At 35.6% G+C, this 23,546-nt stretch overlaps 1 long non-coding RNA gene across 1 annotated transcript in view; it reads right to left on the bottom strand.

Moving 5' to 3' along the window:
* Positions 1 to 23,546, bottom strand: part of LOC110348540 (uncharacterized) — a 188,845-nt gene that overhangs the window by 27,020 nt on the left and 138,279 nt on the right. Inside the window, exons 10-11 of the long non-coding RNA XR_015442764.1 lie at positions 7,432 to 23,156; positions 2,771 to 2,835 (exon numbers count right to left, since the gene is read on the bottom strand). This is a non-coding gene — a long non-coding RNA (uncharacterized LOC110348540). The remainder of the gene's footprint in view (positions 1 to 2,770; positions 2,836 to 7,431; positions 23,157 to 23,546) is intronic.

Raw genomic sequence — 23,546 nt, 5'->3', positions numbered from 1 at the left:
ATATGATACTTTAAATAGAAGACCCAAAAAACTCAGCCAAAAGACTTCTAGACTTAATTGACAGATTCAGTAGAGTAGCTGGATACAAGGTGAACACTCATAAAACAATAGCCTTCTTATACACAAATAACAGACTCACTGAGAGAGAAATTAGGGAAGCAACTCCTTTTACAATAGAATTCAAAAAAATGAAATATCTTGGAATCAGTCTAACAAAGGAAGCAAAAGACCTCTACACTGAAAACTACAGCACTCTGAAAAAAAGAGATCGAAGAGGATATAAGAAAATGGAAAGACATCCCTTGCTCATAGGTAGGAAGAACCAATATAGGGAAAATGGCCATACTTTCAAAACTGCTATATAGCTTTAATGCAATGCCTATTGAAATTCCAACATTATACTTCACAGAGCTAGAGAAAACAATCCAAAAATTCATTTGGAATCAGAAGAGACCTAGAATAGCAAAAGCAATTCTAAGCAACAGAGACATGGCTGGGGGTATCACAATCCCCAACTTGAAACTATACTACAAAGCTACTGTGATTTAAAAAAAAAAAAAAAAACCCACAGCATGGTACTGGCAAAAGTCCAGGCTGAGGATCAGTAGAATAGATTAGAAGATGCAAAAAAAACCTTCAGACATACTCAGCCACCTCATCTTTGACAAAGGAGCCAACCACCATCATTGGAGGAAAGATAGCCTCTTTAATAAATGGTGTTGGGAAAACTGGATTTCAACCTGCCAAGGATTAAAACTAGACCCATACCTATCAACATGCACTAAACTAAGATCAAAGTGGATTAAAGATCTAAATATTAAGACAGAAACACTAAACTTGCTTGAAGATAAGTTGGGTAGAACTCTTGAAGACGTTGGCATAGGAAAAGACTTCATGAACAAAACCTCAGTAGCATGGGAACTAGCAGAAAGAATCAACAACTGGGATCGTGTCTTATTAAAAATCTTCTGCATTGCAAAAGAAACCACCAACAGAGACAATCTACAATGTGGGAAAAAAAATTTTAGCAGCTGTACCTCAGACAAAGGACTACTATCTAGAATACATAAAGAACTGAAAAAATATCAGATCCCCCAAATTGAAAGACCCAATTCAAATATGACCATCTGAAATGAACAGACATTTCTCAGACAAAGAAGTAAAAGCAGCAAATAAATATATGAAAAAATGTTCAACATCACTGGTCATTCAAGAGATGCAGATAAAAACAACACTTCGATTCCACCTCACCCCACAAAGAATGGCTGCTATCAAGAAATCAACCAATAAAACATTCTGGCAGGGTGTATGGAGACAGGAACCCTTCTCCATTGCTGGTAGGAGTGCAGGCTGGTGCAATCACTGTGGAAATCAGTATGGAGATACCTCAAAGAGCTAGGACTACAGGTCTCATTTGACCCAGCTATTCCCCGCTGGGTATCTTCCCAGAAGAATTAAAAGAATCATACCACAGCAATATATGTGCACCCATGTGTATAGTGGCACAGTGTATAATAGCTAAAGCTTGGAAACAGCCCAAGTGCCCATCAACTGGAAACTGGATAAAGAAGATGTGGGTTTTTTATAAAATGGAGTACTACTCAGCCATAAAGAACAAGAAACTAGAGTAATTTATGGCTAAATGGATGCATATCGAGGCCATACTCTTAAGTGAAATAAATAAGACACACATGTATAAATACCGAATAGTTTCTCTAGTATAAGAAACTGAAAGTGTAAATAAGGGTTAAAGTGATTAAAATGAGTAACTGATAATTTGAAATAGGAAGAAAGGTCCAAAAGGGTAGGAGTGGTGGGAGGGTAAGGGGAAAGGAAAGAAGGGAAAGGAAAAACTATGAGAAAAGAAAAAATAATGGAAATGAAGTCTATGTGACTAAGGAAGGGTGGAGGGAGTGAAGGACGCACAGGTAATGGGGAAAATATAAGAACTAAGATATATCATGTACAGGTACAAGCACCCAATGATAAATGTAAATGTATTGTATACCTAAAATGTACCAATAGAAGAACTTAAGAATAAAAAAATAATAATAATCTCCACTTGTTTTACATCTGGGTTTTTACAGAAGATTTTTGTACAAGTAGATTTATACAGAAAGACATTCGTTCTAAACCCCACACTTCCATATGAGCATAATATATTTAACTTATTCTTGCTGTAGCAATCATTCTCACAAGTCATAGTTATTCTCAGCAGCTCAATATTAACACTATTTTATTCTATCTTAGCAAACCTCTTACTTGTTATGATAATAATATCCACTTATATTAATGGCAGATGACTACATTATGGGGGGCATGGTGATTGTGAGGCCCAGCAGGTTAGTGCAAGGTCTCAGTAAGACAAATAGTACCAATAAAATTAATTTAAAAAAAATAAAAAGACAAATAGTGATAAATTACTGTAGAAGAGAAAGAGTGGATACGAGCAGGACTGGTAGGTTCCAATGCAAAAAAAACCAGAAATATCTCCATTAAGGGTACTAAAATATAAGATATATTCTTTACTTCCATAGTTTCTCTCCATGACTCTCATGATGGTTTTTATTTCCTAAATGCCATCATTTCAAATGCATTTAACTAGCATAATAATTCCACAAGATAGGTACACTCTTATAATTCCAATTTATAAATCATAACATTGAGGAATTTACTTTTATCGAAAGAAAATTGACTGAAGCTTTGGTCTGATGAAAAAGTCAATATTATATGCAATTACTGCTTATAACAGTCATTTGGTAACTCTTACCTCTTCTTGGGAAAACTCTCTTTTAAATAGATTTGCTCCATATGGTGTTTCTTAGTAGTAGCTATCTGTAGGAGAATCATGAATTATTTTATTAAAGTAAAGTGTAGATAAATTAAAAGAAAAATAGGTAAGGCAGGAACTGCATGTGCATTTTTAACATAATCTTGGTACAATTTATTTTTCTTGTAAAGCACTTCTTAATAGTAAAGAAGTGAGAGTTCCATATTGGGTCTCATGAGCAAAATGAATTAGAAGAAACCCATGCTTTACAGTTGAAAACCTCCAGCTTATCTAACTGCACACTCCAATGAAGCTGATTTGAATGGGGAGTTGTTTTTGAAATTTATAAAAATATTCAGATCAGCATGCCAACCACAAAGTCTGTCTTCCAGTTTAGTTACTGGAATCTGAACAATCAGATTAAAAATATCAGCAATTAATTACCTTAATTAATTAATAATAAATTTAAAAGGCACTGTTAAGTTTTCTATATCTATGGTTGTACATTTTAAATCCCATTTCCCAGTCCACTGGTAGAGTGGAAATTTGTTCCTTTATGACATATGAATTATGCAGCAAGATTGAGATAAAAGTGTTTCCCTCTCAAACAGTCATTTCTAAAATTATTTCAGTAAATATAGTAGCATGTGTGAGTAGGGAGATGGTAGTGGCAATATGTACAGTGTTTATGCCCAGATGTTTTCCTAGTTAAGCAGTTAGAACATCAATTCCATTGCAGCCAGAGCTGGAAGAAAACCAGAAAGGCATGAACAAAATTCTGGAAAGCATGTTATCCTTTTTAGTTTATATTATTTTTTAAATACTGATAATGATGATGAGTGATCATGTACCAAATATATTATAGATGACAGAGACTGTGTTTCATTGCCTCATTTAATTTCTATGACAAACCTTAAAAATTATAGATGGGGAACTGAGGTTTAGAAAGGTTAAATAAATTTTCCCAAAGTTATAAAATGAAGGAAAAAGGTACAGAATAAGAAAAATAAATCTAGGCCAGGCTTGGTGCACACACCTATAATTCCAGCACTCTGGAAGACTGAGGCAGGAGGATCACAAATTTGACCCCAGACTGGGCAATTTACCAAGACCCTGTTTCAAAATAAAAAGGGCAGGGGTGTAGCACATCGAGAAGATCCTAGGTTCAATTTTCAGTACCACAAAAAAAAAAAAAAAAAAGGTAGATCTTTGCCACTTGGCAAATATGAGAATTTGAGTTTTCACTCCTCAACCTCTGGAAATTAGTACTGACAGCTCCTCTACCTGAATGTTTTCAACTAACTTTTCCCTCAAATCAATCTTCCACACTGTGGAACTTTATCTTTCCAGAGAGGTTTGCTTTTACTTTTGGGGACTTCTCCTGTTATATCTAATCCCCTTATTATTGCCTATACTACATAGATACACCTTAACTTATGACATGTCAACTTATAATTTTTTGACTTTATGATGTTGCCAAAACCATACACATTCAGTAGAAATCGCACTTTGAATTTTGAATCTTGATCTTTTCCCAGGCTAGTATTATGCAGACAATACTCGGTCATCACTCTCCTCAATGGCAGTAAGCCACAGCTCCCATGCAGCCACACTATCGTGATGGAAAACAACCAATACTCTACAGTGCAGTGTGTTGCTAAGCTAGGATGTTCAGTAGGTTAGGTGCATTAAATGTATTTTTTACTTACCATATTTCCAACTTACAATGGATTTATTAAGATGTGATCTGATCACAAATCAAGTAGCATCTGTATTAGAGCCTGTGATTATTTTATTTAGTTTTTGTTTTGTTTTATTTTTTCTCTTGTTAAACATCTATTTCTCCCTCTTCACTGAAAGCTTCACAAAGACTGGGACCTTTGGCTGTTTTCCTCCCTCACTTGTAATCCCAGAACTATATATAATTCTTGATACAATATAAATATTCAGTAAATATTGTACTAAAATCTGAATTTTGAGGCCACAGAAAAATACCTAAGAGTTCATGGTCCATAGGGCCAAGACAAATGAATTCCCATCCGTGACATCCAATTCGTGGGTTATTCATAAACAAAGTCAAAAACACAAAATGAAGAGCTAAGTTTTCTTGAGCTATCAAGTAGCTTGATATCTATAGAAATCAATCTCCTGAAGTCTCAGCCGTCAGATGAAAAATACTGGCAATTAATTAGTTTGATTAATTACAAATGTATAGGGTACTATTAAGTTTCCTCTATCCATGATACAAATCTAAAGCCCACAGTAGACTTTCCAGCTATATGAACACGAGATGAGCAGCCTCTGATGTCTCATGCCACAAAGAAGATTTATTCATTGCATAAGTACATATTTCCCCAAATGCAGCTCCCCTGTTGGGGTGTTTAGCACTTGGACAGCAGAGTGGATACAAACAGAAATTCTCTTACTCTCATAGAAACAACTTCTGCCAATATTTCAACCATCACCAAGGTGGTTCAATCTAGGAACAGTATTATATTAAAAAAAAAAAGTACAACTCAAATAGGCAAATAATAGTATTAACTAGCAAAGCAAAATCTCAGTCTTTGTGTCTCTCAAAAGGCATTAGAGAATGCAAGCCAAATCCCTCACTAATGTTTTAGTTCCCCCTCTTTTCACTCCCCTCCCTTCACTCTCTGGACACTAATTTGTCAACCTGTCTCCCTCCCACTTTCTCTGCTCTGACTCCTACCTAGACTTCTTTTGCAGTGTTTTCAGATATTATCTCTGTCATCTGTTACCGACAATTACAAGCAAGCAAAGATGATGTACAACACAATAAGTTGTCTTCCATTTTAACTACACATGTACAATTTTTCCTAAAAGAATAAGAGTGGAAGCATAGTGTTCCTCTTACAGATAACTATTGTTCATAAAATATTTCTATCATCTTTTTTGTGATTCCCTAAATCCATTAGGAAATGATATTTTCTCTGGGAAATAAAATCATGTTTAATGTTGATATGTTGATAGCACTGAAATAAGTAAATTTATAAATATTTGCAAATATATGTAATGATCAATGACAGGAAAACACTATTATTCTCCCTCAAATATCAGCAGTTCTTTATTTTCTCTCAAGTATCAGCAGTTCTTTATTTGTTGCTGTAAAGATTTTTGAGGTATATGTCATGTTTAGGTAACCATCATTGGTACAAGCAAAGAAAAATCATATACCTGTAAGGTATACTAGTAAGTTATTTCAATGCTCTGATCCAAAGTTCTATAGTCTCTCCCCAAAGTAAATGGAATCATTTTACAAGTGATTTGCATTCCTCACACTTTTCTTTCAAAAAATAAAACACTCTCAAGCAGAAATATCTCCTTGAGGTAGGTTTTTGCCAGAATATAGCTATACCATTTTTTTTTATTTGAAGAATTTTTCAATAGCCCATCTACCATATTCACTCCTTTAGGATATTCTCATGAATAATTCCTCACATTATACTTCTTTAAAAAATCAGAATCATATTATGCATAGATAAGTTTCATGCCAAAATCATCAGGCTAACAAATTAATAAAACCCTTCATGGCTTTAAATTGAAAAAAATTATTGGTGAAAACAAAGGAATTAAAAGCTGTGGAAGTCAGTGTGCATTGGATTGTCTTTAGAAACATGACAGCACTTCTTACTTTTCCTGAGGCTGACCTCTGTGATACAGCAACTGGAAACCTAGAGGCATATTCCTCACACTTCCAGTGAACAGGGCTTCAGGCTAAAAAGTGCCAGTCTGCTGAGCCTTCATGAGATTTGAGAAGCAGAAGGAAGAATGAACTATATTATTGCTTCTCCACCACAAGGGGTCAAGTCCCAGACTTATGGGCTTCAGCCAATGGGATATTTTGCGTCAGTCTCTGAGTAGTTTCCTAGGAATCACCTCATCTCAGTTCTGTAGGCCACTACAAACCAATAGTTTCTTAGAATTCCAGAAACTTTCTGAAAACTAGGACATCTGAGAGTAAGTGATGATATTGTCCTTTATTCCTCCAACCTGTCAATGGTTTTTTAAAATATTTAATTACCTACATCAATACCTTTTCTCTTTGATACATTGAGTGAGGTGTTTTGGTGTGTGTGTGTGTGTGTGTGTGTGTGTGTTCGGGTTATAACCAAACTTTGAACAATATGTGCTGTTATGGTTTTCTGAGATGACATCTGCTTGTGAGCAGATTTTATCAGCTGGAAGATAAATTAATGGAGAAGTGTCCTTGGCTTCACAATTTAGTTAGGACCAGAATCCTACTGTCCCTATGTTACCGGTCTTATGGTTTCCGCCTGCTACTCCAAATGAAGGTACTACTCAAATCAAAATGCATTTATACCTACTATATTCATGATTATTATTCTTTGCTATTATGTAAGCTAATAAAAAGAGAAAATGCCATGGCCCTTGCTTTCCATATGCATAAAATCTAATAGTGAAAGTAACAGTAGTGGGTATTAAAAATATCAACCAAAGAGAGAACATCCCACGTCAGTGAAAGGGTGAATCACCTTCCCTTATTTTCAGCCATCCAGCCTGTCTTATTAGCCAATGAATTAGATAAAAATCTCCATATGTAGCTTTTAGTGGAGTAGCAGGTTTTTATCAGGAAAAAGAGGTACAAACCTACAGATTGAAGCAAAAACAAGTACTCTTACCGAAAGAATGGTCACCAGGAGGATTCTGTGGGGGGAGACACATCTCCTATTTGGTAACATTACTTGGGGGAAAGGTTAGACATAGGGTCGAAACTCACCTAAAGTCTGAGAAAGACAGAAGATTGTAAAACAACAGAAATGACATTAGACTTGGATTCTGGAAAACTAGATTTTTATCTCATTTCTGCCACCAAATATGATTCTGTGTGGCATTCAGTACCTCATTTACCTGAACCTTCAAGTCATTATCAGTATAATTATTGTTTAGGTTTGATTATTTCTAGAGTCCACTCTATCCCTAATACTCAGACATTGGAACAGGAATCCATCTAGAGTATGGGATGGGGGAGATTTTTCTTCCCTTCCTTCCAATATTTTGTAGGTAATACCAGAATTTACCTGGGCAACTGGCAATGTTCTCTTGTTCTTTGCATGGAGAATTTTAAAGACCAAATGCATATGTCCATTTTCAGAATTATATAATCAACCTTTGTAATGTCACATGTGATCAAAAGGAAAAAGAGAATGATTTCTGTGTATCCAGGTCTCAGTCATCTTGAGCCACTTCATTTATTCATGAGAGAAACTCTCACTGCTACTCAACACCTTTTAAATGCACAGAAATCAACAAAGACATCTTCCATAGCTCTCCAGGAGCTCTGCCACAGGGACAAGTATTAACTCTATCTCCTTATGGAAAAATAAATAAATATACCTTTATCTTTGAATATACAGCCATCTAAATTTGGAGACACTCATGAATATTTAAGTAATCAGCAAGTAGTAGTAATCATTCTCATTTTATAATTAAAGTAGATGGGTCTTATTTTTAATTTAGGGTTAAGGGAGGTTTTTTTGTCCCTTTCTGTTAGGCAATCATAGCAATTCATGATGAATGTGTGATTTATCTGGTAAGAAACATTTACCAAAATAGTAAGTCACTCCATGTTGGAAAAAAAATTAGTGGGTTAAATTAGGCAAAATTTTTTGATTAAGATGATCTCTATTTTTTTTAAATTCAGAAACTATATATATATATATATATATATATGCCAAAATATGCAATATTATCATATATACCTATGTGAACTCATGGCAGTGCACAATAAAAATATGAAATTGCCTTGCACTCATGAAGGAATCCTATTCAAAAATCCTACTCCTGAATCTACGTTGACGATTACTTTAACCACATTACCTGCTAACTCCAGTGGCTGTTCTTGTATACTGTTTCTACAGAATGAAAATACATACTTTTCACATGCATCTATTCTTACCATAATAAGAAGAGTAATACCCTGCCTCAAAAAAAAAAAAAATAGGGCCTGGGAATGTAGCTCAGTGCAAAGGCTCTGGGTTTAGTTCCCTGTACTGGAAAAAAAATGAGCAAATGAATTTTACTGTGCTTGGAACAACTGTAAACCAACTCAAAAAGGCAAGCACTTCTGAGGTACACTGTGCTTTAGAGTTGGAAGCAATAATTGGTAGAGAGAAGGTGAAACTCCTATTCCTTGATTCTGTGCCTCTTGGCCTGGCATCAAGGAAATACTTCCAGCACAACCCTAGTATGAAGAGTGTCCTTAAATGTCAAGTTTCATCATTTATATGGTTGGGAATTCAGCACTTATTATACCTTATTGTGCTTGTTGAGTACATAACTATTCTCCAAGTTAATAATTCCTTGAGGATAGAAACCTTATCTAATATATGTTTGTTTCCTCAATACTAGTGACTTTTTTAGAGTATTATAATTTTACTTTATTTTTTATTAGTACATGTTTACAGTACATAATGATTACATTCCTTGTGTGGAGGGGAAGGGGAAAAAATTAAATAGTGTAACTCTTTTCATGTAGTAATGCTCCAGAATGAATTACTCTACTTCATCAACACAAGAGTGCCTACAATTTGGCTCAAAATTAACTACCCCATCTGCCACTGCTTTTTCTCTGCTTCTCTGAATTTCTCACATAAGCCATTTAAAATGAAGCATTTGTCAAGTCCTCCAGGCACAGAACATGAATTATTTTTGTTAACTCTTTCCACATCATTAACAATTGTTGGATGGCTGGAATATTAACATTAGGGAGTTAAGTGAAATGTGGCAAAAAAGGTATATTGAGGGTACTACAAGTTCAAAATTTTTTAAATAATTGCTTTTATTGGTTATACAATATAATTTATTTGAAATATGCGACAGGGTTTGTTTGCTATTCATTTGTTTGTTTCCATCAATTATTTCACTTATTCTTTCGACATTGTATATATTTTGAATTAAAAGTGACATCATAAAAAACTCATGGGTTTCAGAGTCCACACTGCATCAGCCATTAATATTTAGCCATTAAAAATATTTTTTCTGATCATCTACTAGGAGCTTGACCCTAGAATAATCACCAGGAAAACTATGGTCATTAGAATGTGATTCTTGTTCCTAAACAGTTTAAATCCAGACGTGGTGGAAAGGGCCTTTCAATGAATACATTACCGCTAACTGCTACAATAAGGGAAAGCATAGGAAATTGAGGAAATATACACCAACTGGGTGTAAATCTGTGGATATCCGATGATGACATGCATACGAAGTACTTTGTGAATTAAAACTGTAAAAGATGAGTTATTACCTTCTATCCTTAGTTTAATAACATAGAACAGAAGATGGGAGTAGCGAGAAGAATTAGAAAATGGTACAAATATCTTCCTTTCCAGAGATTGTGTCCAAATAATTCTGAAGAGTATGTTTCCATCTCTTTGTATTGAAGCACTGTCTGGCAATGCTTTCTTGCCAAGAAAATATCCCTCAACTTTATTTTAGAAGCTAACAGAGGATTGAAAATTATAAATACTAATATTAAATGTTGTTTTAAATAAGTGAAAAAAACCCAGTGGAATATTCTAAGGTAATAATTGATACTAATGGGGATGGAAGTATAGCTCAGTGATACAGCACTTGCCTACCATACTCAAAGCCCTAGGGTTGATCCCCAGGACCACCAAAAAAGTTTTTTTTAATAAATTGTATGAATTGTTACATTCATTTTATTTTTAAAAATTACTATCTTGGGAAGGAAAAATTATAAAACACAAATTAAATAAAATACTCTTTCTGAGAAAATTTGTGTGTAGAGATCAGGTTTCAAGCTGGAGAAACAGCATCTGGTCTTGGTAGTTCATGCACAGATTTAATAAGGTGAGTCAGTGATGTACTAAATCAGTTACAGGGTTGGGGAAGCAAAGGTCAAGAAAAGCCTCTGCTAACATTCAGGAAATGAGAACATGCAGGCTCAGACCCTTTGCCACCAGTGAGCTCAGTTGCCTGCAGCCTCCAAGTGGTTGATGCACCAGAGGATGCTGGGAAGCTCCTGGCATGGTTTCACATATGCCCATCTGCTGAAGCCCATGAACCTGCCTGAAGGAGCAATAATGGCTTCTGTTGCTCTTCTGCCTTCCAAGTCTTGCACAAGAGCCTCTCGTGGGTGGAAGCTAATCCAGAACCCTGCTAGCACAGAGTTTGGAAAATGTTATTATCAAGAATTTAGGAGAAAACACAGGAGAGGGAAAATGTTGCTGAGTTTCCATCTGGCCTACATCTCTTTAAATTCAACATTTTTGCTTATTAAAAATAATTTTATTTTATAGTTTTAGGGATTTATAAAATTAGCCTTTGGCCTGTTTCTCATCTTATGCCATCCTATGAGACTTATACTTGTAAGTTGCTTTTTATTTTTATCTCATTCTGGACTTACTGGAAAAAAGCACAATCAAGTGGGAAGTGCATTTCCAGTGAATGCAACCAAATGAAAACAATACTTATTCTGCCTTAAGAACATGACTTATGCAAATTAATAAATGCTCATTAAATTTTCTCTTCCTCATAATTTTGCTCAGAAACTCCTAAAAAAACCTTCAAAGATATTAAAGTTCATTCAAGTAAATAATTTGTTATTGTTTAGAAAAACCAATAAATTTTTAAAATCAACATCTCACTGTAGTATATTTGTTTTTAACATCCCACAGTAATTTCAAAAAATAAAAGTGTACTCTGAGTTATACATGCATGAGCATTCACTCAAAGAGCCACATTCTCTAGATTCAGATGTATGCCCAATTTACTAGTTGTGTAAGTTTGTTTTGCTTGGCCTTTCTTTGCCTCTATATTTTCATCTGCAGACACTGAAAGGATGAAACAAGTTAAATACACCTAGCTAACAGAAAAAAACTTGATAACATTTCCATTGTTATTTGTAGAAGCTTGCCATTTCTTTCTTTTCATTTAAAAAGTCCTCAGAGAGCATCTTCTATATACCAGACACTCTTCTGGAATCTGGCTATAAAACAATATTAAAGACAAAGACCTTGCCTTCATGGTGCTTCCCTTCTAGTAAAAGAAAATAAAAACACACATCAAAAACAAATAAATGGTAATACAAAGAAATGGTAATATTATGTCAGGACTGATAAGCACAGAGAGGAAAGTATAAAGAAAAGAGTAAAAAATGATGGATACTCATGAAGGATGCTTGTCAGAGAAGATAACATTTGACAGAGATTTCAATGAAATGGGGAATCAAGCAGGTCATTGTCTAGAGGAAGAATGTCACAGACTGTGAAGCAATAGCAACTGCAAAGGCAGGAGGTATATTGTGCACTGAAAGAGCAACATATGGACCACTAGCGATAGAGCAGAGTAAGTTCAAAGAGGGCGTAGCAGTTGGGATTAGAAACAGTCTAGTAAGGATGGGTCAAAGACAAAGTGAGAGGTGTATGGTGCACAAACTTGAAAGTAGTGTTTCCGTAAATGTTGCACTCCAGATTCCCACCTCACCTCATTTCAGTCCCTGCCTTGCAGCCAGGAAAGTCAGATCACATACAAACTTCCAAACCATTGTAAAACTTTTCAAGTTCATAAGAAGTTTTGAGAAGCGGTCAGGGAAACATCATCTACCTTACATTTTAAAGAATAACTGTGGTTGGCAGGATATGGCTAGCAAATACACTCACATTCTAATCTCTGCAATTTGGGAATATGTTTTCTTACATGGTACAGGGAAAATAAAGCTTCTAGTCAGCTAACTTTAAAATACAGAGATGACCCTGGAATACCAAGATATGGCAAATTAATCATTTATAATTGTAAAAGGAGGCAGAAGAGGGAGTCAAAATGAACTGATATAATAAAAAGGATTCCACCCAACATTGCTAGTCTTGAGGAAGGGGAGGGGATCCATTAGCCACAGAATGCAGGGTACCTCCAGAAGATGGAAAATGCAAACAAACATGTTCTGTTCCCCCAGACCTTCACAGTAAAACTCAATCCTGCCATCATAATCTTAATTTTAGATCTATATTAGAATTCTGAACTATTAAACTGTAAGATAATAAGCTCATGTTTCCCCAAGATACAGACAATCCCCAAGACTGTAGTGATTTGTTCCAGTAGGACCAGAAAACTTAAATAGTGTGGCTACTTTGTGAGTAGGCTAGGTGGTCACTTGGGCCAGTGTGAGAACAGGAAGACCAGTTGGAGACTATAGTAGTGGTCTTACCAAGTGAGCCATGTGGCAGTTAATCCCACGGTGTACTGACAGGGATGGTGACAAATGTATTAAACAAATGTTGTGCTGAATAGGAGCCAAAAAAAAAAAAAAAAAAGAAGGAAGTGGAAATAGAACTCTAATTGGGAAAAAAGTTGTTTGTTCAAATGGAAGATACCGGCAAGACAATAGCAATCATCCACAACAGAGGGAAAACTGACATGCTGAAGATTCAAAGTGCTTACTGGGCCTTTCATTCACCACTCAGCCTGGCCTCTCAGTGTTCCTCCAAGTTTATCTTCTCTTGCTCTCTTATGCTCCTTGCATTCTAGGCACTGTGGCCTGGCTGTAGATCTTCAGACATACCAACACGTCATAACTGTGTTTGCTATTTCTCCTACATAAAGAGAGCCGCAGAGTTGACTCCTCTTCCTGCAGGTCTTGGTTCAAGCAGTGTGTTACCTTCAGACAGCTCTTCAGACCAGTGTATCTAAATTACAGCTTCCTGTTTCCAATCTCACTCTTTATTCCCTTCATGCTCTATTTTCCCCAAAGTAGTTACCACCATCTCATAGTATGTAATATTTTTAATTTGATGTCTTATCTCAAACCCAGCCCAAATCTTTACTCCTTAAATGATAAAACTTGACCTGTTTTGTTCCTTGTGGTAACCACGGTGCCCAGGATCTCCCTGTCATTTATCAGGTACACATTTCTGAACAAATTAATTATTGAGATAAACAACTGATTGACTATGTTGAAGCATAAGACAATTGATCTTGCTAGAATCACTAAGAAATGTTGGCTATAATTCAGGGAAAAATTCAACATGATTTGTTGAGGCACTCAATCTATTCAACTGATTGAATATTAAAGGTTTCAGGTAGGATCTAATCTAGGTCTTTCTGGGTGAAGTTAGAAAATGTCACCTTGTAAAATTAAAGTCAATAATAAACTTTATACATGGATGATACTAGACACACAAAAAAGCAATTATTTTTATTCCATTCTCACCCACCAAGAAGGCAAATGCAAGCTTTGTTATTTAGACTGTGAAATAAAAAACACAAACTGGAGATAGCAATCATTTCAGGTGGAACATCTAGATTTGAACTTGAACTCAGATGTTTCTTGTTTGTGTGATCTGCTTCTCCATTTGCTTTCTTTTCATTTTCTTTCTTTCCTTCATTTGGCTCATATTTACAATATTATTTTTAGATATATTTTTATTTTTAATTAGCATAGAGCAATTGAGCATAATTACATGGTATTTCAATACATGCATATAATGTGTAATGATCAAATACAGGTAATTGCACATTTATCATCTCAGACATGTATTTGTTTCCAAGGTAACAGATATATCAATTCTATATCACACACACATATATGTTGAGAACATTCAAAATCTTCCATTGTGTATATTTACTATACTTCCTTTATCCATTCACTCACCAATGAACACCTATATTTACAAATCTTGATTATTGTGAACATTACTGTAATAAACATGCAACTATAGATATATCTTTAACATTCTGATTTCTTTTTGATTTATATGTTCCCAATAGTGAGATATGAAACAGGAAAGTAAAAAATGAGAAATTGGAGACATTTATAGCTAAGTAGACACACATTGAGGCAATACTCTTAAATGAAATAAATAGGACACACATGTATAAATACCGAATAGATTTTCTGGTGTGAGAAACTGAAAGTGTAAATAAGGGCTAAAATGTATAATAGGTAATGTGAAATAGGAAGAAAAAGGGCAAAGGGGAAGGCAGTGGGAGGGGTAGGGGAAAGGAAAGAAGGGAATGGAATTAATATGAGAAAATGGAAAAATAGTAATAAAATCTTTGTAAATAGGGAGGAATGGAGGGGTTGAAGGGAAAGCTAGGCAAGGGTGAAAAATAAGAACCAAGAGAGACAGGCAGGTCTGTGGACGCCCTACCGAGGTCACGAGTCACGAGGAACACGCCAAATCAGCCCTCGCCCCTGCAACAATCCACTGGACAACCCCCACCCCCTCTCCACTGTACAGCCACCTGGTTCTACACTACAAAGCCACAGAGGACACCGGACCACCAGACCACAGTACTAAGTTCCGCCGCTCCTACCCCAGAGGAAGGGGATTCTGAGCCACCATCCCACTGCTCCTGGTCCAGAGGAAGGGGCTTCCTGGCCACCATCCCTGCCACTGCTCCCAGCCCAGAGGAAAGGGCTTTTGGGCCACCATCCCTACCTCTGCTGCTGGCCCCTGTACCACCTCTCCCAGCTCAGGGAAGACAATCTGTGCAGGCACCAACAGCTCCCCCCGCCAACTCGAAATGAGAAATTACATAAATAAGTCTGAAAACCAGACTTCCAGATCACCTACAGCAACCCCAAAGGGAAATGAGATGGAACACTCTGATACTCAACCGCCTGGACCCACTGAACTGGCAACAAAAGGGGATCTGGAAAAAATGAAATCAGAAATAATTTCTCAGATAACAGGAGAAATTGTCCCCCTAGTGCAAGACATGATTAATAAATCTAGAGAGGAGCTCAGGAACATGACAGAATCCCAACATAGAAAAAAAATGGAATCCATAAAACAGATGCAAATAGATTTCCAGGAGATGAAAAACTCCATTGAAAGTCTACACAGCACAATGAGCCAATGTGAGGACAGAATTTCAGATATAGAAGATAAGATTGCAATTAGTGACCAGGAAAAGAAAAATTGCTTCAAAATTATAAGGAAACATGAGAAATCAATCCAGCAGCTCCTAGATGATGCAAAGAAGAATAACATAAGACTGACTGGAGTCAATGAAGTAACAGGAGAGAGTGCAGAAGACATAAAAAATCTCTTCACAGAAATAATGGCAGAAAACTTCCCAAGTAGGGGAAAAGAACTTGACATACAGATAAGTGAGGCATATAGGACTCCAAATAGCCTTGATCAAAAAAAATCTACACATAGGCATATAATTGTTAAGATTCAAGAAACTCAAAAGAAGAACAAAGTTCTACAAGCAGTTAGAGAAAAGAAACAAATCACATACAAAGGAAAGCCCATCAGAATCACAACAGACTTCTCAACACAAACCATCAAGGCAAGAAGAGCTTGGAGTGACATATTCCAAGTCCTAAAAGAAAACAGCCTCCAACCCAGATTGATGTACCCTGCAAAACTATCTTTCAAAATGGATGGAGAAATAAGATACTTTCATGACAAAGAGCACCTTAGGAACTTCGTGAATACCAAACCAGCACTCCAAAGAATTTTACACAATATCCTAGGAACAGACAATGAGGATCACAACCCCAGGAAGCAAAGAAGAATGAACCCATCTGGCATGACAAGAAATTAAATGTAAAGGGGGAGAACGCAACAAAAAGAAAAAGTCATGGCAATGACAAGTCAATACGTTTCAGTTATAACCATCAATGTTAATGGTCTCAATTCACCAATCAAAAGAAACAGACTGGCAGAATGGGTCAAGAAGCTAAATCCAACAATATGTTACATACAAGAACCACACTTAATTCAAAAGGAAACTCATAGACTGAAAGTAAAAGGGTGGAAAACAATACTCCATGCGAGGGGAACCTGAAAAAAAGGAGTAGCTATCCTCTTTGCAGATCAAGTAGATTTCAAACCAAAATTGATTAAGAGAGATGAAGAAGGACACTACAACCTTGTAAAGGGAAGAATCCAAGAGGAAAAGATGACAATCATAAATATCTATGCACCAAACACTAATGCACCCAACTATATAAAACAAATACTAATGGGCATGAAAAGTCATATATGCACTAATACAATTGTAGTGGGGGAATTCAACACACCACTGTCACAAATAGATAGATCAACTAGACTAAAAATAAGTAATGAAATACTAGAACTCAATTGAACTCTTGAACAAATGAACTTAACAGATGTTTACAGAGTCTTCCACCCCACAAAATCAGAATACACATTCTTCTCAGCTGCACATGGGTCATTCTCCAAAATAGAACACATACTTACACGTAGAACATGTTTAAGTAAGTGCAAAGGAATTGAAGTTATCCCCTATATATTATCAGACCATAGTGGGATGAAATTGGAGATCCATAGCAAAAGAAACTCAAAAAATTTCATAAACACATGGAAATTGAACAACACACTTCTGAATAAGCAATCGGTCATAGAGGAAATTAAAGAAGAAATCAGACAGTTCCTTCAATTAAATGACAATGACAATACAACATATTGGAATCTATGGGACACAATGAAAGCAATCTTACGAGGGAAACTCAAAGCAGTGAATAGGCATATTAGGAAAACAGAACGAGCCCAATTAAACAACCTGATGCTCAACCTCAAGCTTCTAGAAAAAGAAGAGCAGGACAACACCAGAGCTCATACAAGGGAGGAAATTATAAAGATCAGAGGAGAAATCAATGCAATGGAGATTAAGAGAATGATACAAAAAATCAATGAAGCCAAGAGTTGGTTCTTCAAAAGAATCAACAAAATTGACAAACCTTTAGCCAACCTAGTCAGAAAAAGAAAAGAAAAGGCCCAAATCCATGCAATTAGGAATGAAAAGGGTGAAATTACAACAGATCCAGCAGAAATCCAGAGGATCATCAATACCCACTTCCAGAACCTATACGCCAATAAGATGGACAACACAGAAGAAATGGACAAATTCCTAGATACATATGAATTACCAAAGTTGAACGAAGAAGATCTAAATATTCTGAACAACCCAATATCAACCAATGAAATTGAAAATGTAATTAAAAACTTATCAACTAAGAAAAGCCCAGGCCCTGATGGCTTCATTGCTGAATTCTACAAGACATTTAGAGAGGAACTGCTGCCACTACTGTTTAAAATCTTCAATGAAATTGAAAGGGAAGCAATACTCCCAAATTCATTCCTGGAAGCAAGCATCACCTTGATCCCCAAAGCAGAGAAAGACCCAAATGAAAAGGAGAACTATAGGCCAATCTCACTAATGAACATAGATGCAAAAATCCTTAATAAGATAATGGCAAACAGAATGCAGAAGATCATCAAGAAGATCATACACCCTGATCAAGTGGGATTCATTCCAGGGATGCAGGGATGGTTCAATATACGCAAATCAATCAATGTAATACACTATATCAATAGAGCCAAGGACAAAAACCATATGATTACCTCCAGAGATGCAGAAAAAGCATTTGATAAAATCCAACATGCATTTATGATAAAAACCCTACAAAAAATTGGAATAGATGGTCTCTACCTCAAAATGATAAAAGCCATCTAGGAAAAACCAACAGCCAATATCATACTAAATGGTCAAAAACTCAAATCCTTCACACTAAAATCAGGAACAAGACAAGGATGTCCACTATCGCCACTCTTGTTCAATATAGTTCTGGAAACATTAGCCATGGCAATTAGACAAGAGAAAGAAATAAAAGGAATAAAGATAGGAAATGAAGAAGTCAAATTGTCATTATTTGCAGGTGAAATGATACTGTATATAGAAGACCCCAAGAACTCATCCAAAAGTCTTCTAGATTTAATAACCAAATTCAGTCAAGTAGCTGGTTACAAGGTTAACACACAAAAATCAATAGCTTTCCTCTACACAAATGACAGACTCACTGAGAGAGAAATAGGGCAAATAATTCCTTTCACAATAGCATCCAAAGAGCTGAAATCCCTAGGAATCACCCTACCAAAAGAAATCAAAGACTTCTTCTCTGAAAACTATGGCACTCTGAAAAGAGAGATTGAAGATGATAGCAGAAAATGGACAGATATCCCCTGCTCCTGGGTAGGAAGGATTAATATAGTGAAAATGGCCATACTTCCAAAACTGCTATATAGATTTAATGCAATTCCAATTGAGATCCCAGCAGTATATTTCATGGACTTTGAGAAAACAATTCAAAAACTCATTTGGAACAAGAAGAGACCCAGAAAAGCAAAAGCAATTCTAGGTAATAGAGACATGGCAGGGGGTAACACAATCCCCAACCTGAAACTCTACTACAAAGTTACTGTGATAAAAACAGCATGGTACTGGCAAAGAAACAGACCTGAGGACCAGTGGAACAGATTAGAAGATGCAGAAACAATGCCAGACACACTCAGCCATCTCATCTTCGATAAAGGAGCAAAACACCCTCGCTGGAGGAAAGATAGCCACTTTAATAAATGGTGCTGGAAAAATTGGGCTTCAACTTGCCAAAGATTAAAGCTAGACCTATATCTCTCTCCATGCACTAAACTAAAATCAAAATGGATTAAAGATCTAAATATTAAGATAGAAACTCTGAACCAGTTGAAACAGAGGTTAGGTAGAACCCTTGAAGACATCGGTGTAGGAAAAGATTTTATGAACAAAAACTCAGTTGCCTGTGAACTCGCACAAACAATCAACAAGTGGGATCTCTTCTCACTAAAAACCTTCTGCACCACAAGAGAAACCACCAACAGTGTGAAGAGACAACCCACAATGTGGGAAAAAATCTTCACCTGCTCTTCCTCAGACAAAGGTCTACTATCTCGAATCTATAAAGAACTTAAAAAGATCAGACCTCCCAAATTTAAAGACCCAATCTGAAAATGGGCATCTGAAATGAACAGACATTTCTCAGACAAAGAAGTAGAAATAGCAAATAAATACATGAAAAAATGCTCAACATCACTGGTCATTCGAGAGATGCAAATGAAAACAACACTGAGATTCCACTTCACTCCAGAAAGAATGGCTATCATGAAATCAACCAATAACAAATGCTGGCGGGGCTGTGGGGAAAGAGGAACCCTGCTCCACTGCTGGTGGGAGTGTAGACTGGTGCAAGCACTGTGGAAATCAGTATGGAGATACCTCAAAGAACTAGGACTGGAAGTCCCATTTGATCCTAGTATTCCACTGCTGAGGATCTTCCCCAAAGAATTAAAAGAATCATACCACAGTGATATATGTGCACCCATGTTCATAGTAGCATGGTTTGTGATAGCTAAAACTTGGAAACAGCCCAAATGCCCATCAACTGGTGACTGGATAAAGAAAATGTGGTTTCTTTATAAAATGGAGTACTACTCAGCCATAAAAAATGAGAAATTAGAGACATTTATAGCTAAATGGATGCACATTGAGGTGATACTCTTAGGTGAAATAAATAGGACACACATGTATAAATACCTAATACTTTCTCTGGTGTGAGAAACTGAAAGTGTAAATAAGGACTAAAATGTATAATAGGTAATGTGAAATAGGAAGAAAAGGGGCAAAGGGGAAGGAAGTGGGAGGGGTAGCGGAAAGGATAGAAGGGAATGGGATTAATATGAGAAAATGGAAAAATAGGAACAAAATTTTTGTAAATAGGAATGGAGGGGTTGAAGGGAGGGCTGGGCAAGGGTGAAAAAGAAGAACCAAGAGAGACTATGTAAAGGTGCAAATTTCCAATGATGAATGTCATTATATTGTATACCTAAAATGTACCAATGATTAGAATGAATAATCAATAATGCAAAAATAGGAAGAAAAGGTCCAAAGGGGTAGGGGTAGTGGGAGGGGCAGGGGAAAGGAAAGAAAGGAAAGGAAAAATGATGAGAAATGGAAAAAATGGAAATAAAGTCTTTGTAAATAGGAAAGGGTGGAGGGGGTGAAGGGAGGGCTAGGAATGGGGAAAAAATAAGAACCAAGATGCATTATGTAAAGGTACAATTTCCAATGAGAAATGTAATTGTGTTGTATACCTAAAATGTACCAGTAAAAGAATTTAACAAATATAAACAAATAAATAAATCTTGATGCAATCTCATTTATCAATTTTTTTTCTTTTATACATCATTTTTTTTGTGTCCTTGGAAGTTCCTGCCTACCCTAAATTCATAAACATTTTCCCTTATAATTTCTTCTTAAAGTTTTATATTTTTAGGCTTTCATATTTAGCTTCATAGATCCTTTCAATTTATATTTATGTATGGAAATAAAGGTTAATTTTTTACATATGGATACCAGGTGTTCTAGTGCCATTTGTTGAAAACACTATCTTTTCCTCTGCTCTTTAATTGAGTTTATATTCTATAAAATGCTAATGTTAAATAATCTTTCAAAACTCAGTGGACCATATATGTGTGGTTCTATTTCTAGATTCTCTGTTTTATTCCAATGATCTACATGTTTTTCCTTGCAACAACACTGTCTTGATTACTGTAGCTTTAGAGGAAGTCTTAATAGTAGGTACTAAATGTCTTCCAACACTGTTTTTTTTTTCTTTTTCTTTTTACTTTTCTAGGTCCTTTGTACTCCCATATAACTTTTAAATTTCAATATCCAAATCTTCATTTATAGCAAGTATACATAGAAATGAATTTTTATATATACCTTGTGTTTTCTAATCCTGCTAAATTCAAATACAAGTTCTAGGGGCTCCTAGAGATTTCTTAGTATTTTCTTTGCAGATGTTCATTTCATCTACATATAAAGATTTTGCTTCTACCTTGCCAATCCTATCCTATTTGTGTTGTTTTATTGCCAAACTATTTTAGTTTGGGCCTACATTTCAAAGTTTAATGGACATATGAAGAGTAGGCATATCTGCCCTTGTTCCCCACCTTAAGGAGAAAGCATTGTATCTTCTCCATTCATATAAGGCATTCTCACTGGAAGTATGGAGTACATGTCTTTAATCTGTTTTGAAGGTTCTGTTCTACTTCTAGTCTCCTGATAGCTTTTACCATGAATAGCTGTAGAATTTAGTCCAATACTTTTTCTCCCACTACTGACAGGATCATATGGCTTTTTCCTTTCCTCTGTTAAAATGATGACTTTTGGGGGTGGATCTTCCAATGCTGAACCAACACTGCCCTCCCTATAATAAAATCACTTTCTACATCCTGCCAGATCTGACTTCTAATAGTTTGTTTTGTTAAACAAATTTCTATCTATGTTCATACTTTTTTCTTCTATTATCTTTATCCAGTTTTAGGATTAGCACAATGTTGAGTTCCTAAAATGAGGGGAGAAGTGTTCCTTCTTTTTTCTCCTTCAAATGTTTGATATAATTCATCAGTTAAAATGTATATGAGTCTGCTGTTGTCATATAGGTAGGTGTTCAAGCTAGGAATATACTTTCTTTAATAGGTGCTATTCAAATTTTATATTTCCTCCAGAGTTAGTTTCATTAATTTGTCTTCCAAGGTACTTCTTTGAAGTTGTCGAATTTATTTCAAAAAAGATTTTTGTAATATGCTCTCTATATCCTTTTAAATTCTGTAAAATCTGTGGTAATGTCTCCTAGATCTTGATATTATAATTTTAAAAATGTATAATTGATGGGTCGGGGATTTAGCTCAGTGGTTCTGCCACCTGCCTCACAAGCAGAAGGACTTGAGTTTGATCCCCAGTACCAAAAAAAAATGTATAATTGATATTGTGTAATAGGAATAAAAGGTCTAAAGGAGCAGGGGAAGTGGGAGGGGTAGGGGAAAGGAAAGAAGGGAAAAGAAAAAATATAAGAAAAAGAAAAAAATGGAAACAAAGTCTTTGCAAATAGGGAAGGCTGGAGGGGGTGAAGGGAGGGCAGGGGAAGGGGGAAAATAAATAGGAACCAAGTTACTCGTGTAATGGTACAAGATCCCAATGATGAATGTAACTCTATTTTATGCCTAAAATGTACCAATAAACTTAATGGGAAAAATTTTTTTTTAATTAAATTAAATTAAAACCAATGGTTCCAGTTCTCACCTTTATATTACTACACATCTGATGGATGAGCAATCAACATCTATTTATTCTGCTTCATCTCTTTTACCATGCTCTCTTTCACCTTAGGCTGAATGAAATTGATGTATTAAAACATCACAAATGTTTAATGTATCTCCAATTCTATTATCTGTACTGTCCAACCTTTTCTGATTTCCTCAAAACTACAACACACTGATTATTATTTATTTGTCTTCAAAATTAACATTCATTGTAGGCCCACTCTATGCTTAGCACTGTTCTAGGTATTAGGAACTTTAGCATCAAAAGAAAGAGGTTACAAACTCCTACTATGCTAGTCTCACCTCCTTCTAGTCTCTGCATTTACCTCTTCATATAAACGTAACTATATTTTTTTCTTAACAATTCATGTTTCCAAAGCAATTATCTTCTCATATTCTGCAATCTTCATCTTGATTTATTTTTTTAATCTCTGGACCAAAACCAAGGAAAAATAATTAGTTCTGTACAGCATTTCATTTATTGTTATTTTCTTATTATTTTGTTGTGTAATTTTATTTTTTCATAAAATAAAAAATTTTTAAAACAAATATTATAAATGTTATTGTCTTAATTTGGGCTATTACAAAATATCATTAAATGGGTGGCTTACAAAGACTGGAAACAGCATTTCTCAATGCTTGGAAGTCCAAGTTCCAGTGTGGTCAGGTTATTGAAAGAGTTCCTATTCAGGTTACCTACTTCTTGTTTCACTTCACAGAAAATGAACAAGCTAGTTCTTTGAATTCTTTGTAGGGGTCTAATCCCATCCATGCCAACTCCATCCTCATTTACCTATCTCTCGTGGTCCTACATCAAACAT

This window comes from Heterocephalus glaber, unplaced genomic scaffold (assembly GCF_053883595.1).
Source record: "Heterocephalus glaber isolate CG9 unplaced genomic scaffold, H.glaber_assembly_v1.0 deba00001553, whole genome shotgun sequence".
Classification (NCBI taxonomy): domain Eukaryota; kingdom Metazoa; phylum Chordata; class Mammalia; order Rodentia; family Bathyergidae; genus Heterocephalus; species Heterocephalus glaber.
Note: the sequence above shows the minus strand (reverse complement) of the source record. Positions and strands in the feature narration are given on the sequence as shown.